This window comes from Heterodontus francisci, chromosome 3 (assembly GCF_036365525.1).
Source record: "Heterodontus francisci isolate sHetFra1 chromosome 3, sHetFra1.hap1, whole genome shotgun sequence".
NCBI classification, from domain to species: domain Eukaryota; kingdom Metazoa; phylum Chordata; class Chondrichthyes; order Heterodontiformes; family Heterodontidae; genus Heterodontus; species Heterodontus francisci.
This window is the reverse complement of record NC_090373.1, coordinates 26,411,704-26,429,567: the sequence shown is the minus strand read 5'-3', so window position 1 is coordinate 26,429,567 and position 17,864 is coordinate 26,411,704.

The window sequence follows — 17,864 nt, the reverse complement described above, 5'->3', positions numbered from 1 at the left end:
CCCGGTCGAGGATTGCAATCTGTTCACCATTCGTGGTGACGATTTCCTCTTAATCACAGATTACTTTTCAAAATTCCGAATTGTCAGACAGTTGAGGGATACATCGAGTACATCTGTAGTGAGTACAGATGAGTGCTATATTTAGTCTTTTTGGTATACCTGAGGAGATCGTATCAGATAATGGCCCACAATATACAGGCAAACCATCTCAGGATATGTGTGCCAAGTGAGGCATAAACCATGTAACAGCCTCTCCACATTATCCTAGATCCAACCATCTTGTACGGTTAAATTGCTTATAGTGCAAGGAAACAGAGCAATATTTCCAGGTTGCTATGTTGGATTTATGGGCAACACAGTTAGTCATGGGATTACTGTCACCAGCTGAAATCATGTTTGGGAGGCAGATCAGAATGACACTTCCGAGTCATCATCTGTCCAGGTTTGCATCAGTGCAGGGAAGACTACTGGAAAATCAGGAGAAAATGAAGTCTACACACGATCGACGTGCAGGTGTGGGATTGCCTAGTTTACATGTGGGGTGAAAGGTTCAAGTTATTCACCTAACAGAAAGAACTTGCTTCCCCACAGAGGTATCTAAGGTTTGCAGTGAGCCAAGATCATATGAAGTCACAATACCTAACGGAGCAACGTTGTGGAGGAACAGATGGCAAGTAAGGGAATTGTCCAACTGCATCTTATCCAATACTCCAATAGAGATGAGAACACATTCATGGATGAGGTCTGAGAGTGAAATTGTGGAAGACCACTGTGACGACAACCCTAATGTGCAGGAAACCCAAACGTCTATATCGACGAGTCAAGAACACTGCAGTGATGATCCTAGATCTCAGAGAGTTTTACTATTACAACGTCCGGGAGTTTAGTAAACCATTGATACGTTTCATAAATGATGGATGGAGGTCTAACTTTTATGTAAATAGTGTTCACAGCAATGCTGTTATGTTATACAATTTATTCTGTAATTGCGTAATGTTCTACTTAAGGAAAAAAGGGGATGTTGTGATATTGCTTTAATGAAATATGTAAATAGTGAGTGTACATCATCACTGCTGGAAGTGATGTCATACAGCATGTGACACAGCAGTAGGAGTTCTGTTGATCCTGACTAAGAGGTGTAGAGTTGTCTGTAGAACTTTCATGTCACTTCTGTAGAGTATTGTGAGTCTTCAATAAAAAGAATCCAAAGTATTTGTTATCATTCATCAGTGTATGATTGGTAAGTTTGTGTGAAGAACCTAGTAACACAACAGGGAGGGATTTGTAAACAAGCATGAGAGTTTTAAGACTTGGCATTGCCAGAGTGGGAGTCAGTGTAGGTCAGTGAGCACAGGGGTGTTGGCTGAAAGACTTGGTGGGAATTGGGATACAGACAAGCAGAGTTTTGAATGAGCTGACATTTATAGAGACTGGAAGGTGGGAGGGTCAGGGGTCAGCCAGGAGAGCACCAAGTCTAGAGAGAACAAAGCCATGGACGAGGGTACATCCTGGGAACAGATAATGAGTAATTTTCACCAAAGGTTGTACTTCCTTCAAAGTCTAATCATCTGCTACAGGGGTAACTTCACCAACCTCACCCCCTGCTTCCCTTGCCCCCCCCCCCCTCCCATACACATATTTCAAGTGTCCAAGCTGCAAGGCATGGCTAAGTGCAAACAGCACAGATTTCCCTTTCTCATCATACCACCCACCGTCCTCACTCCCACCTCTGATTGAGAGCTAAATCTTATATTTCTGCGCACCAACTGCAGGAGAATTTGCTTGAATGTAACAGCAGCTAAAATGCACTCCCTTGTGTGTAGGTTGCTCAGCAACCATATCATTGAACTTTCCCATGTTGGCTGGTGAAGTGCCCATGGATTGTGATTTGAGTACAGGAGCAAGAATGTCTTACTGCTGTTATACAGGGCCTTGGTGAGACCACAAGTGGAGTATTGTGTGCAGTTTTGGTCGTCTTATCTAAGGAAGGATGTTCTTGCCATGAAGGGGGTGCAAAGAAGATTTACTAGGCTGATTCCTGGGATGGCAGGATTGACATATGAGGAGAGATTGGGTCGACTAGGCTTATATTCACTAGAGTTTAGAAGAATGAGGGGGGATCTCATGGAAACCTATAAAATTCTAACAGGACTAGACAGGCTAGATGCCGGGAGGATGTTCCCGATGGCTGGGGAGTCCAGAACCAGGGGTCACATTCTCAGGATACGGGGTATGCCATTTAGAACCGAGATGAGGAGAAATTTCTTCACTCAGAGGGTGGTGAACCTGTGGAATTCTCTACCGCAGAAGGCAGTGGAGGCCAAGTCATTAAATATATTCAAGGAGGAGATAGATATATTTCTTAATGCCAAAGGGATCAAGGGATGTGGGGAGAAAGCAGGAACAGGGTACTGAATTAGACAATCAGCCATGATCTTTTTTGAATGGCGGAGCAGGCCTGAAGGGCCGAATGGCCTACTCCTGCTCCTATTTTCTATGTTTGTATGTTTCTATGTGAAAGGCACTCCAGGCGCTGCTTCACAAACCACTGACCACCTCCAGGGGCTTACCCATTGTCTCTCGAGACAAGGAGGCCAAAGAAGAAGAAGAAGAAGAAGGATGTGAAAGATAAGGTCCCTCGAATCGATAAGGAAAGGGAAGCCTCTACCAACAAGACAAAGGCAAAAGAAAACATTCACACACAGAAAGATAGCTGTTATGATAACATTCAGTCACGGCAGAGGCTGTCAAATGAACATGAAGGTGCAGATGCAACCTGTATGTTAAACCTGCATGACTGGTGCGGACCACAATCTGCCACCTTCTGTGGAGGAGAAGGCCCAGCTCACTAACTTGGGAACTAACTTACTTATGACAGAAGCAAAGCTCATTGCAATCAGCTGTCCCTCAGTTGGTAGCACTCTCATCCCTGAATCAGAAAGTTGTGGATTCAAGTCCCATGCCAGACTATAAAATCTAGACACAGGATCCCAGCGCAGTACTCAGGGGGATGCTGCACAGTCGGAGATGTTGTCTATCAGATGAGATGCACAACTGAGGTGCTGTCAGCCCACTCAGGTGGTTGTTAAAGGTTGCACAGCACTTTTCAATGAAGAGCAGGTGAGTTCTCCCTGGTGTCCTGTTCAAAGATTCACCCACATGAATTATATTTTGGTCAAGTATCACAATGCTGTTTGTGGGATGTTCCTGTGCACAAAGTGACTGCTGTATTTAATGCAGCACAACAGTGAATACATTTTGAAAGTAAATCAATTGCTGTAACTTGTTTTGAGACATCCTGCTGTCAGAAAACAATAGGAATCAATATCTGTCTTTCTCTATGAAAAGGGTTAAAGACCCCGTGTGACCGTGTAACGTGTTGATGTTGAAAGAACATGTGTGACAGTGTCACATGTGATGAGGCTTAATAACCCTGTATGACAATGTTGCACATGGCAATGTTTAATGGTCTGTGTGACAGTGGAACACGTGACAATGGTTAATGACCCCGTGTGACATGTGACAATATTTAATGGTCTGTGTGACAGTATAACATATGACCATGGTTAATGACCCTGCAGGACAGTGTAAAATATCACAGAATTGTTACAGAGCAGAAGGAGGCCATTCAGCCCATCGTGTCAACACTGGCTCTCCGAATCAGCAATTAGCTCAGTTCCATTCCCCTGCCTTCTCCCCATAACCCTGCACATTCTTCCTTTTCATATAACTGTCTAATTCCCTTTTGAATGCTTCAGTTGAACCTGCCTCCACCACGTTCTCAGGCCATGCATTCCAGATCTTAACCTCTCTCTGTGTGAAAAAGTTTTTCCTCATGTCACTTTTGCTTCTTTTGTTAATCACTTTAAATCTGTGACCTCCCGTTCTCGATCCTTTCTCGAGTGGGAACAATATTTCCCTATCCACACTGTCCAGACCCCTCATGATTTTGAATACCTCTATCAAATCTCCTCTCTGCCTTCTATTCTCCAAGGAAAACATTCGCAACTTCTCCCATCTATCTAGCAACACCCTGGTCCACTCCTCCATTACCCACTCCACCTCCTCCCCTTCCCATGCCACCTTCCCCTGCAATCGCAGGAGGTGTAATACCTGCCCGTTCACCACCTCTCTCCTCACTATCCCAGGCCCCAAACACTCCTTTCAGGTGAAGAAGCGATTTACTTGTACTTCTTTCAATGTAGTATACTGTATTCGCTGCTCACAGTGTGGTCTCCTCTACACTGGGGAGACCAAGCGCAGACTGGGTGACCAGTGTAACACATGATGATGGTTAATGACCGGGTGTGGCAGTGTAACACATGATGATGGTTAATGACCGGGTGTGGCAGTGTAACACATGATGATGGTTAATGACCGGGTGTGACAGTGTAACACATGATGATGGTTAATGACCGGGTGTGACAGTGTAACCCATGATGATGGTTAATGACTGGGTGTGACAGTGTAACACATGATGATGGTTAATGACCCTGTGTGACAGTGTAACACATGATGATGGTTAATGACCGGGTGTGACAGTGTAACACATGATGATGGTTAATGACTGGGTGTGACAGTGTAACACATGATGATGGTTAATGACTGGGTGTGACAGTGTAACACATGATGATGGTTAATGACTGGGTGTGACAGTGTAACACATGATGATGGTTAATGACTGGGTGTGACAGTGTAACACATGATGATGGTTAATGACCGGGTGTGACAGTGTAACACATGATGATGGTTAATGACCCTGTGTGACAGTGTAACACATGATGATGGTTAATGACCGGGTGTGACAGTGTAACCCATGATGATGGTTAATGACCGGGTGTGACAGTGTAACACATGATGATGGTTAATGACCCTGTGTGACAGTGTAACACATGATGATGGTTAATGACCGGGTGTGACAGTGTAACACATGATGATAGTTAATGACCGGGTGTGAAAGTGTAACACATGATGATGGTTAATGACTGGGTGTGACAGTGTAACACATGATGATGGTTAATGACTGGGTGTGACAGTGTAACACATGATGATGGTTAATGACCCTGTGTGACAGTGTAACACATGATGATGGTTAATGACCGGATGTGACAGTGTAACATATGATGATGGTTAATGACCCTGTGTGACAGTGTAACACATGATGATGGTTAATGACCGGGTGTGACAGTGTAACACATGATGATAGTTAATGACCGGGTGTGACAGTGTAACACATGATGATGGTTAATGACCGGGTGTGACAGTGTAACACATGATGATGGTTAATGACTGGGTGTGACAGTGTAACACATGATGATGGTTAATGACCGGGTGTGACAGTGTAACACATGATGATGGCTAATGACCGGGTGTGACAGTGTAACACATGATGATGGTTAATGACCCTGTGTGACAGTGTAACACATGATGATGGTTAATGACCGGGTGTGACAGTGTAACACATGATGATGGTTAATGACCCTGTGTGACAGTGTAACACATGATGATGGTTAATGACCGGGTGTGAAAGTGTAACACATGATGATGGTTAATGACTGGGTGTGACAGTGTAACACATGATGATGGTTAATGACTGGGTGTGACAGTGTAACACATGATGATGGTTAATGACTGGGTGTGACAGTGTAACACATGATGATGGTTAATGACCGGGTGTGACAGTGTAACACATGATGATGGTTAACGACCCTGTGTGACAGTGTAACACATGATGATGGTTAATGACCGGGTGTGAAAGTGTAACACATGATGATGGTTAATGACTGGGTGTGACAGTGTAACACATGATGATGGTTAATGACTGGGTGTGACAGTGTAACACATGATGATGGTTAATGACCCTGTGTGATAGTGTAACACATGATGATGGTTAATGACCGGGTGTGAAAGTTTAACACATGATGATGGTTAATGACTGGGTGTGACAGTGTAACACATGATGATGGTTAATGACTGGGTGTGAAAGTGTAACACATGATGATGGTTAATGACTGGGTGTGACAGTGTAACACATGATGATGGTTAATGACTGGGTGTGACAGTGTAACACATGATGATGGTTAATGACCGGGTGTGACAGTGTAACACATGATGATGGTTAATGACTGGGTGTGAAAGTGTAACACATGATGATGGTTAATGACTGGGTGTGAAAGTGTAACACATGATGATGGTTAATGACCCTGTGTGACAGTGTAACACATGATGATGGTTAATGACCGGGTGTGACAGTGTAACACATGATGATGGTTAATGACTGGGTGTGACAGTGTAACACATGATGATGGTTAATGACCGGGTGTGACAGTGTAACACATGATGATGGGTAATGACTGGGTGTGACAGTGTAACACATGATGATGGTTAATGACCCTGTGTGACAGTGTAACACATGATGATGGTTAATGACTGGGTGTGACAGTGTAACACATGATGATGGTTAATGACTGGGTGTGACAGTGTAACACATGATGATGGTTAATGACCCTGTGTGACAGTGTAACACATGATGATGGTTAATGACTGGGTGTGACAGTGTAACACATGATGATGGTTAATGACCCTGTGTGACAGTGTAACACATGATGATGGTTAATGACTGGGTGTGACAGTGTAACACATGATGATGGTTAATGACCGGGTGTGAAAGTGTAACACATGATGATGGTTAATGACTGGGTGTGACAGTGTAACACATGATGATGGTTAATGACTGGGTGTGACAGTGTAACACATGATGATGGTTAATGACTGGGTGTGACAGTGTAACACATGATGATGGTTAATGACTGGGTGTGACAGTGTAACACATGATGATGGTTAATGACCCTGTGTGACAGTGTAACACATGATGATGGTTAATGACCCTGTGTGATAGTGTAACACATGATGATGGTTAATGACCGGGTGTGAAAGTGTAACACATGATGATGGTTAATGACTGGGTGTGACAGTGTAACACATGATGATGGTTAATGACCGGGTGTGACAGTGTAACACATGATGATGGTTAATGACTGGGTGTGACAGTGTAACACATGATGATGGTTAATGACTGGGTGTGACAGTGTAACACATGATGATGGTTAATGACCCTGTGTGATAGTGTAACACATGATGATGGTTAATGACCGGGTGTGAAAGTGTAACACATGATGATGGTTAATGACTGGGTGTGACAGTGTAACACATGATGATGGTTAATGACTGGGTGTGACAGTGTAACACATGATGATGGTTAATGACCGGGTGTGACAGGGTAACACATGATGATGGTTAATGACTGGGTGTGAAAGTGTAACACATGATGATGGTTAATGACTGGGTGTGACAGTGTAACACATGATGATGGTTAATGACCGGGTGTGACAGTGTAACACATGATGATGGTTAATGACTGGGTGTGAAAGTGTAACACATGATGATGGTTAATGACTGGGTGTGAAAGTGTAACACATGATGATGGTTAATGACCCTGTGTGACAGTGTAACACATGATGATGGTTAATGACCGGGTGTGACAGTGTAACACATGATGATGGTTAATGACTGGGTGTGACAGTGTAACACATGATGATGGTTAATGACCGGGTGTGACAGTGTAACACATGATGATGGTTAATGACTGGGTGTGACAGTGTAACACATGATGATGGTTAATGACCCTGTGTGACAGTATAACACATGATGATGGTTAATGACTGGGTGTGACAGTGTAACACATGATGATGGTTAATGACTGGGTGTGACAGTGTAACACATGATGATGGTTAATGACCGGGTGTGACAGGGTAACACATGATGATGGTTAATGACTGGGTGTGAAAGTGTAACACATGATGATGGTTAATGACTGGGTGTGACAGTGTAACACATGATGATGGTTAATGACTGGGTGTGACAGTGTAACACATGATGATGGTTAATGACCGGGTGTGACAGTGTAACACATGATGATGGTTAATGACTGGGTGTGACAGTGTAACACATGATGATGGTTAATGACTGGGTGTGACAGTGTAACACATGATGATGGTTAATGACCCTGTGTGACAGTGTAACACATGATGATGGTTAATGACTGGGTGTGAAAGTGTAACACATGATGATGGTTAATGACTGGGTGTGACAGTGTAACACATGATGATGGTTAATGACCGGGTGTGAAAGTGTAACACATGATGATGGTTAATGACTGGGTGTGACAGTGTAACACATGATGATGGTTAATGACTGGGTGTGACAGTGTAACACATGATGATGGTTAATGACCGGGTGTGACAGTGTAACACATGATGATGGTTAATGACCCTGTGTGATAGTGTAACACATGATGATGGTTAATGACCGGGTGTGAAAGTGTAACACATGATGATGGTTAATGACTGGGTGTGACAGTGTAACACATGATGATGGTTAATGACCGGGTGTGACAGTGTAACACATGATGATGGTTAATGACTGGGTGTGACAGTGTAACACATGATGATGGTTAATGACTGGGTGTGACAGTGTAACACATGATGATGGTTAATGACCCTGTGTGATAGTGTAACACATGATGATGGTTAATGACCGGGTGTGAAAGTGTAACACATGATGATGGTTAATGACTGGGTGTGACAGTGTAACACATGATGATGGTTAATGACCGGGTGTGACAGTGTAACACATGATGATGGTTAATGACTGGGTGTGACAGTGTAACACATGATGATGGTTAATGACCGGGTGTGACAGTGTAACACATGATGATGGTTAATGACTGGGTGTGACAGTGTAACACATGATGATGGTTAATGACCCTGTGTGACAGTGTAACACATGATGATGGTTAATGACTGGGTGTGACAGTGTAACACATGATGATGGTTAATGACTGGGTGTGACAGTGTAACACATGATGATGGTTAATGACCCTGTGTGACAGTGTAACACATGATGATGGTTAATGACTGGGTGTGACAGTGTAACACATGATGATGGTTAATGACCCTGTGTGACAGTGTAACACATGATGATGGTTAATGACTGGGTGTGACAGTGTAACACATGATGATAGTTTATGACCGGGTGTGAAAGTGTAACACATGATGATGGTTAATGACTGGGTGTGACAGTGTAACACATGATGATGGTTAATGACCGGGTGTGACAGTGTAACACATGATGATGGTTAATGACTGGGTGTGACAGTGTAACACATGATGATGGTTAATGACTGGGTGTGACAGTGTAACACATGATGATGGTTAATGACCGGGTGTGACAGTGTAACACATGATGATGGTTAATGACTGGGTGTGACAGTGTAACACATGATGATGGTTAATGACTGGGTGTGACAGTGTAACACATGATGATGGTTAATGACCGGGTGTGACAGTGTAACACATGATGATGGTTAATGACCCTGTGTGACAGTGTAACACATGATGATGGTTAATGACTGGGTGTGACAGTGTAACACATGATGATGGTTAATGACCCTGTGTGATAGTGTAACACATGATGATGGTTAATGACCGGGTGTGAAAGTGTAACACATGATGATGGTTAATGACTGGGTGTGACAGTGTAACACATGATGATGGTTAATGACTGGGTGTGACAGTGTAACACATGATGATGGTTAATGACCGGGTGTGACAGTGTAACACATGATGATGGTTAATGACCGGGTGTGACAGTGTAACACATGATGATGGTTAATGACCGGGTGTGACAGTGTAACACATGATGATGGTTAATGACTGGGTGTGACAGTGTAACACATGATGATGGTTAATGACTGGGTGTGACAGTGTAACACATGATGATGGTTAATGACCCTGTGTGATAGTGTAACACATGATGATGGTTAATGACCGGGTGTGAAAGTTTAACACATGATGATGGTTAATGACTGGGTGTGACAGTGTAACACATGATGATGGTTAATGACCGGGTGTGACAGTGTAACACATGATGATGGTTAATGACTGGGTGTGACAGTGTAACACATGATGATGGTTAATGACCGGGTGTGACAGTGTAACACATGATGATGGTTAATGACTGGGTGTGACAGTGTAACACATGATGATGGTTAATGACCGGGTGTGACAGTGTAACACATGATGATGGTTAATGACTGGGTGTGACAGTGTAACACATGATGATGGTTAATGACCCTGTGTGACAGTGTAACACATGATGATGGTTAATGACCCTGTGTGACAGTGTAACACATGATGATGGTTAATGACCGGGTGTGACAGTGTAACACATGATGATGGTTAATGACCGGGTGTGACAGTGTAACACATGATGATGGTTAATGACTGGGTGTGAAAGTGTAACACATGATGATGGTTAATGACTGGGTGTGAAAGTGTAACACATGATGATGGTTAATGACTGGGTGTGAAAGTGTAACACATGATGATGGTTAATGACCGGGTGTGACAGTGTAACACATGATGATAGTTAATGACCGGGTGTGAAAGTGTAACACATGATGATGGTTAATGACTGGGTGTGACAGTGTAACACATGATGATGGTTAATGACTGGGTGTGACAGTGTAACACATGATGATGGTTAATGACTGGGTGTGACAGTGTAACACATGATGATGGTTAATGACCGGGTGTGACAGTGTAACACATGATGATGGTTAATGACTGGGTGTGACAGTGTAACACATGATGATGGTTAATGACCGGGTGTGACAGTGTAACACATGATGATGGTTAATGACCCTGTGTGACAGTGTAACACATGATGATGGTTAATGACTGGGTGTGACAGTGTAACACATGATGATGGTTAATGACCGGGTGTGACAGTGTAACACATGATGATGGTTAATGACCCTGTGTGACAGTGTAACACATGATGATGGTTAATGACCGGGTGTGAAAGTGTAACACATGATGATGGTTAATGACTGGGTGTGACAGTGTAACACATGATGATGGTTAATGACTGGGTGTGACAGTGTAACACATGATGATGGTTAATGACCGGGTGTGACAGTGTAACACATGATGATGGTTAATGACTGGGTGTGAAAGTGTAACACATGATGATGGTTAATGACTGGGTGTGAAAGTGTAACACATGATGATGGTTAATGACTGGGTGTGACAGTGTAACACATGATGATGGTTAATGACTGGGTGTGACAGTGTAACACATGATGATGGTTAATGACTGGGTGTGAAAGTGTAACACATGATGATGGTTAATGACTGGGTGTGAAAGTGTAACACATGATGATGGTTAATGACCGGGTGTGACAGTATAACACATGATGATGGTTAATGACCGGGTGTGACAGTGTAACACATGATGATGGTTAATGACTGGGTGTGACAGTGTAACACATGATGATGGTTAATGACTGGGTGTGACAGTGTAACACATGATGATGGTTAATGACTGGGTGTGAAAGTGTAACACATGATGATGGTTAATGACTGGGTGTGACAGTGTAACACATGATGATGGTTAATGACCGGGTGTGACAGTGTAACACATGATGATGGTTAATGACCGGGTGTGACAGTGTAACACATGATGATGGTTAATGACTGGGTGTGAAAGTGTAACACATGATGATGGTTAATGACCCTGTGTGACAGTGTAACACATGATGATGGTTAATGACTGGGTGTGAAAGTGTAACACATGATGATGGTTAATGACTGGGTGTGAAAGTGTAACACATGATGATGGTTAATGACTGGGTGTGAAAGTGTAACACATGATGATGGTTAATGACCGGGTGTGAAAGTGTAACACATGATGATGGTTAATGACTGGGTGTGAAAGTGTAACACATGATGATGGTTAATGACTGGGTGTGAAAGTGTAACACATGATGATGGTTAATGACCGGGTGTGACAGTGTAACACATGATGATGGTTAATGACTGGGTGTGAAAGTGTAACACATGATGATGGTTAATGACTGGGTGTGAAAGTGTAACACATGATGATGGTTAATGACCGGGTGTGAAAGTGTAACACATGATGATGGTTAATGACCGGGTGTGAAAGTGTAACACATGATGATGGTTAATGACTGGGTGTGAAAGTGTAACACATGATGATGGTTAATGACTGGGTGTGAAAGTGTAACACATGATGATGGTTAATGACTGGGTGTGAAAGTGTAACACATGATGATGGTTAATGACTGGGTGTGAAAGTGTAACACATGATGATGGTTAATGACCGGGTGTGAAAGTGTAACACATGATGATGGTTAATGACCCGGTGTTTAATAGCCAGTGTGACACTGTAACACATAACAATGTTTAAACTTCGTCACATCTTATACTATCACATCGAGTAACACCTGATAGTTTTGAATGGTGTGTGACAATGTTGAATGACCCTCTGTCACAGTGTAAAATGTGATAATGCTTCATGGCCCTGTGTGACAGTGTAACATGTGAGAAAGTTTAATGATCGGGTGTGTCAGTGTAACACATGATGTTTAATGACTTTATGTGACAGTGTAACACATGATGATGTTTAATTACTCTGTGTGACAATGTAACATGTGACAATGGTTAATGACAATGTGTGACAGTGTAACACAAGATGATTGTTAATGGTTCGTGTGGCAGTATGACACGTGACGGTGTTTAAGACTTTGTGTGGCACAGCAACATGTGACAATGTTTATTGACCCTGTGTGACGGTATAATATGTGATGATGGTTAACGACTTGTGTGACAGTGTAACACGTAACTATGTTTAATGATCAGGCGCTGCAGGTCTCCCTGTCTCCCACTCCCTCTCTTGGACAGCTCCCTGTTTTGTAAAAGACCAGAACAGCACATCTTCCCTCACTGCATTGAATTCCCTCACTCACCAAATTCCCTAAGCTACGTACTTTGTCACAGCCATACTCCGTCCAGCTGGACTTCATGCTATTTACCTTTCCATCTAACTGAAGACCTTTATCACAATCTAGTATCTCCTCTGCACTCTCTCTAAGGCTTTAACATCCTTACTACAGTGCATTCGAAAACAGGGCGCTGATTAACACATGGGAATATGATATTATTGCTGTCACTGAGACATGGTTGAGGGAACAGCAGGACTAGCAGCTCAGTATTGTAGGGTATAGAATCTTCAGTCGTGATAGGGGAGGGTGTAAAAGAGGAGGTGGTATTGCACTGTTGATGAAGGAGTCAATTGCTGCAGTAAGGAGGGATGATATCCTAGAAGGTTCCTCAAATGAGGCCATATAGGTAGGACTTAAAAACAAAAAGGGGCAAACACTTGGCTGGGAGTGTACTACAGGCCTCCAAACAGTCAGGGAGAGATAGAGGAGCAGATATGTAGGAAAATCTCAGAGAGGTGTAAAAATAATTGGGTAATAATAGTACAGGATTTCAACTTCCCCTCTATTAGAGGGGATAGTATTAGTGCAAAAAGCCTAAAGGGGGCAGAATTCTTCAAGTGCATTCAGGAGAGCTTTGTGAGCCAGCACGTAGAGAGTCCTACAAGAGGAGGGACGGTACTGGACTTAATCCTAGGCAAAGAAGCTGGACAAGTGGTAGAAGTGTCAGTGGGGGAGAATTTCGGGGATAGTGACCATAACTCTGTAAGATTTAAAGTTGTTATGGAAAAGGACATAGAGGGTCCGTAAATTAGAGTACAGAATTGGGGAAGGCGGATTTCAATATGATAAAACAGGATCTGGCCAAAGTGAACTGGGAGCAGCTTCTTACAGGAAAGTCTACATCAGACCATTGGGAGTCATTTAGAAGGGAAATTGTGATGGTTCAGGTGCAGCATGTTTCTGTAAAGGTGAAGAGTAGGATCAACAGGTCAAGGGAACCCTGGATATCAAGGGATATAGAGGATTGATAAGGAAAAAAAAGGAGGCGTATGACAGATTCAGTGTGCTGAAAGCAGCGGAGGCCCTAGAGGAGTATAGAAAGTGTAGTGGGGTACATAAAAAAGTAATTTGGGGAGCTAAGAGGGGGCATGAAAAATCACTAGCAGACAAGATAAAGGAAAATCCCAAGGCGTTTTATAAGTATGTTAGGGGCAAGAGGATAACCAGGGAAAGAGTGGGGCCCATTAGGGATCATAGAGGCAATCTGTGTGTGGAGCCAGAGGACATAGGGGAGGTTTTGAATGATTACTTTTCATCTGTGTTCACTATGGCGAGGGACGATGTAGGTGTAGTGATCAGGGAGAGAAATTGTGTTATACTTGATCAAATTATCATTGTAACGGAGGAAGTATTGTCTGTATAAGCGGGCTTAAAAGTGGATAAATCCCCAGGCCCAGATGAGATGTGAGGCTGTTATGTGAAGCAAGGGAGGAAATAGTAGGGGCTCTGACACAAATTTTCAGATCCTCTCTGGCCACAGGAGAGGTACCAGAGGATTGGAGGACAGCGAATGTGGTACCATTATTCAAGAAGGGTAGCAGGGATAAACCAGGTAACTACAGGCCTGTGAGTCTAACATCAGTGGTAGGGAAATTATTGGAAAAATTCTGAGGGACAGGATTAATCTCCACTTGGAGAGGCAGGGATTAATCAAGGATAGTCAGCATGGCTTTGGCAGGGGAGATCGTGTCTAACAAATTTGATTGAATTTTTCGAGTCGGTGACGAACTGTGTAATGAGGGTAAAGCAGTTGATATGGTCCATATGGACTTCAGTAAGGCTTTTGCTAAGGTCCCGCATGGGAGATTGATTAAGAAAGTAAAAGCCCATGGGATCCAGGGTAATTTGGCAAATTGGATTCAATATTGGCTTAGTGGAAGGAGGCAGAGGGTGATGGTCGAGGGTTGTTTTTGTGAATGGAGGTCTGTGACCAGTGGTGTACCACAGGGATCGGTGCTGGGACCCTTACTGTTTGTAGTGTACATTAATGACTTAGACGTGAATATAGGAGGTATTAGCAGTAAGTTCGCAGACAACACAAAAATTGGTGGTGTCGTAAATAGTGAGGAGGAAAGCCTTAGATTACAGGGTGATATAGATGGGCTGGTAAGATGGGCAGAGCAGTGGCAAATGGAGTTTAATCCTGAGAAGCGTGAGGTGATGCACTTTGGGAGCTCTAACAAGGCAAGGGAATATACAATGGACGGTAGGACCCTAGGGAGTACCGAGGGTCGTAGGGACCTTGGTGTGCTTGTCCATAGATCACTGAAGGCAGCAGCACAGGTAGATAAGGTGGTTAGGAAGGCATATGGGATACTTGCCTTTATTAGCCAAGGCATAGAATATAAGAGCAGGGAGGTTATGATGGAGCTGTGTAAAACGCTGGTTAGGCCACAGCTGGAGTACTGTGTACAGTTCTGGGCACCACACTATAGGAAGGATGTGATTGCACTGGAGAGGGTGCAGAAGGGGTTCACCAGGATGTTGCCTGGGCTGGAGCATTTCAGCTATGAAGAGAGACTGGATAGGTTAGGTTTGTTTTCCTTGGAACGGAGAAGGCTGAGGGAGGACCTGATTGAGGTATACAAAATTATGAGGTGCATTGATAGGATAGATAGAAAGAAATGTTATCCCTTAGCGGAGAGGTCAATAACCAGGGGGCATAGATTTAGGGTAAGGGGCAGGAGGTTTAGAGGGGATTTGAGGAAAAATGTTTTCACTCAGAGGGTGGTTGGAATCTGGAATACACTGCCTGAAGGGGTGGTAGAGGCCGGAACACTCACGACATTCAAGGAGTATTTAGATGAACACTTGAAATGCCATAGCATACAAGGCTAAGGGCCAATTGCGGGGAAATGGGATTAGTTAGGACAGGTTGGGCCGAAGGGCCTGTTTCTGTGCTGTAAAACTGTATGGCTCGATCTTCTATCAATATTCATTTCCCATTGAATAGTGCAGCAAGGCCTCTTCAATCTTGTGTAACTGTCATGGGAATTTCATTAACTGCAGGCGTCATACCAGCACCAGGGAAAGAGATCATTCGGCCAATGTCAGATAAGCTATAATTGGGAAAAAAACAGAGTCATTGTACAGTAGAATAATTTACATATTCCATTTCATGTCATGTATCAAACATTGGGGGGAATTTTATGCTCTCCCTTGCGGCAAACCAAGACTTTGTCTGCCTTGCAGCCACTATTTGGAAGAAGAGCAAGTGTCCTGGGCAATGTTTATACTTCAACCAACATAGAGAAAGGAGATTGTTTGGTCATGAACTGCTGTTTGTGGGAACTTGCTGTGCGCAAATTGGCTGCCATATTTCCAAAATTACAACAGAGACCAACATCATAGGCTGTAAAACCCATTGGAACATCCTGAGCTTATGGAAAATGCTGCAGAAATGCAAGTTCTTTCATCTGATTTAAAGCGAATTGAGAGCCAGATTTTATACCATTTCCGAGTGTCTTCAATGCAAAATAAGACCATGCCTGGTGTAGGAGGAGCTGCCAGTCAACTGGGAGTCTGGGCCTGGTGTAGGAGGAGCCGCCAGTTCACTGGGAGTCTGGGCCTGGAGTAAGCGGAGCTGCCACTTCACTAGGTTTCCAAACCTGGTGTACGAGGAGCTGCCAGTTCACTGGGAGTCTGGGCCTTGTGTAGGGGGGTCTGCCAGTTCACTGGGAGTCTGGGCCTTGTGTAGGGAGGGCTGCCAGTTCACTGGGAGTCTGGGCCTTGTGTAGGGGGGGCTGCCAGTTCACTGGGAGTATGGGCCTGGAGTAGGAGGTGCTGCCAGTTCACTAGGAGTCTGGGCCTTGTGTAGGGGGGGCTGCCAGTTCACTGGGAGTATGGGCCTGGAGTAGGAGGTGCTGCCAGTTCACTGGGAGTCTGGGCCTTGTGTAGGGGGGGCTGCCAGTTCACTGGGAGTCTGGGCCTTGTGTAGGGGGGGCTGCCAGTTCACTGGGAGTATGGGCCTGGAATAGGAGGTACTGCCAGTTCACTGGGAGTCTGGGCCTTGTGTAGTGGGGGCTGCCAGTTCACTGGGAGTATGGGCCTGGAGTAGGAGGAGCTGCCAGTTCCCTGGGAGGCCGGTTCTGGTGAAAAAGAAGCTGCAACTTCACAGGGAATCTGGGCCTGGTGCAGGGGGAGCTGCCAGTTCACTGAGGGTCTGGGCCTTCGCTTGGAGGAGCTGCCAGTTGACTGAGTGTCTAGGCCTCCTCTAGGAGGAGCTGCCATTTCACTGGGTGTCTGGGCCTGGTCAAGGAGGAGCTGCCAGATCACTGGGAGTGCGGGTCTCGTGTAGGAGGAGCTGCCAGTTCAGGGGGAGTTCGGGTCTGGTTTACGCGGAGCTGCCAGTTCACTAGGATCCTGGTTCTGGCGTCGGCAGAGCCGGCAGTTCACTGGGTTTCCGGGCCTGGTGTAGGAGGAGTTGCAAGTTCTCTGGGAATCTGGCTCTGGTGTAGGCGGAGCTGCCAGTTCACTGGGTTTCCGGCCCTGGTGTAGGAGGAGTTGCAAGTTCTCTGGGAATCTGGCTCTGGTGTAGGCGGAGCTGCCAGTTCACTGGGAGTCTGGGCCTGGTCTAGGAGGAGCTGCAGGTTCACTGCGAGTCATGGACTCGTGCAGGGGGAGCTGCCAGTTCACTAGGAGTCTGGGCCTGGTCTAGGAGGAGCTGCAAGTTGACTGGGAGCCTGGGGCTGCTCTAGGAGGAGCTGCTAGTTCTCTGGGTGTCCAGGTCAGGTGTTGGCGGAGCTGCCAGTTCACTGGGAATCTGGACCTGGTGTAGGAGGAGCTGCCACTTCATGTGAGTTCGGGTCTGGCGTAGGCGGAGCTGCCAGTTCACTGGGTTTCCAGGCCTTGTCTCGGAGGAGCTGACAGTTCGCAGGGAGTCTGGGTCTGGTCTAGGAGTACCTGCCGGTTCACTGGGAGTCAGGGCCTGGTCAAGGAG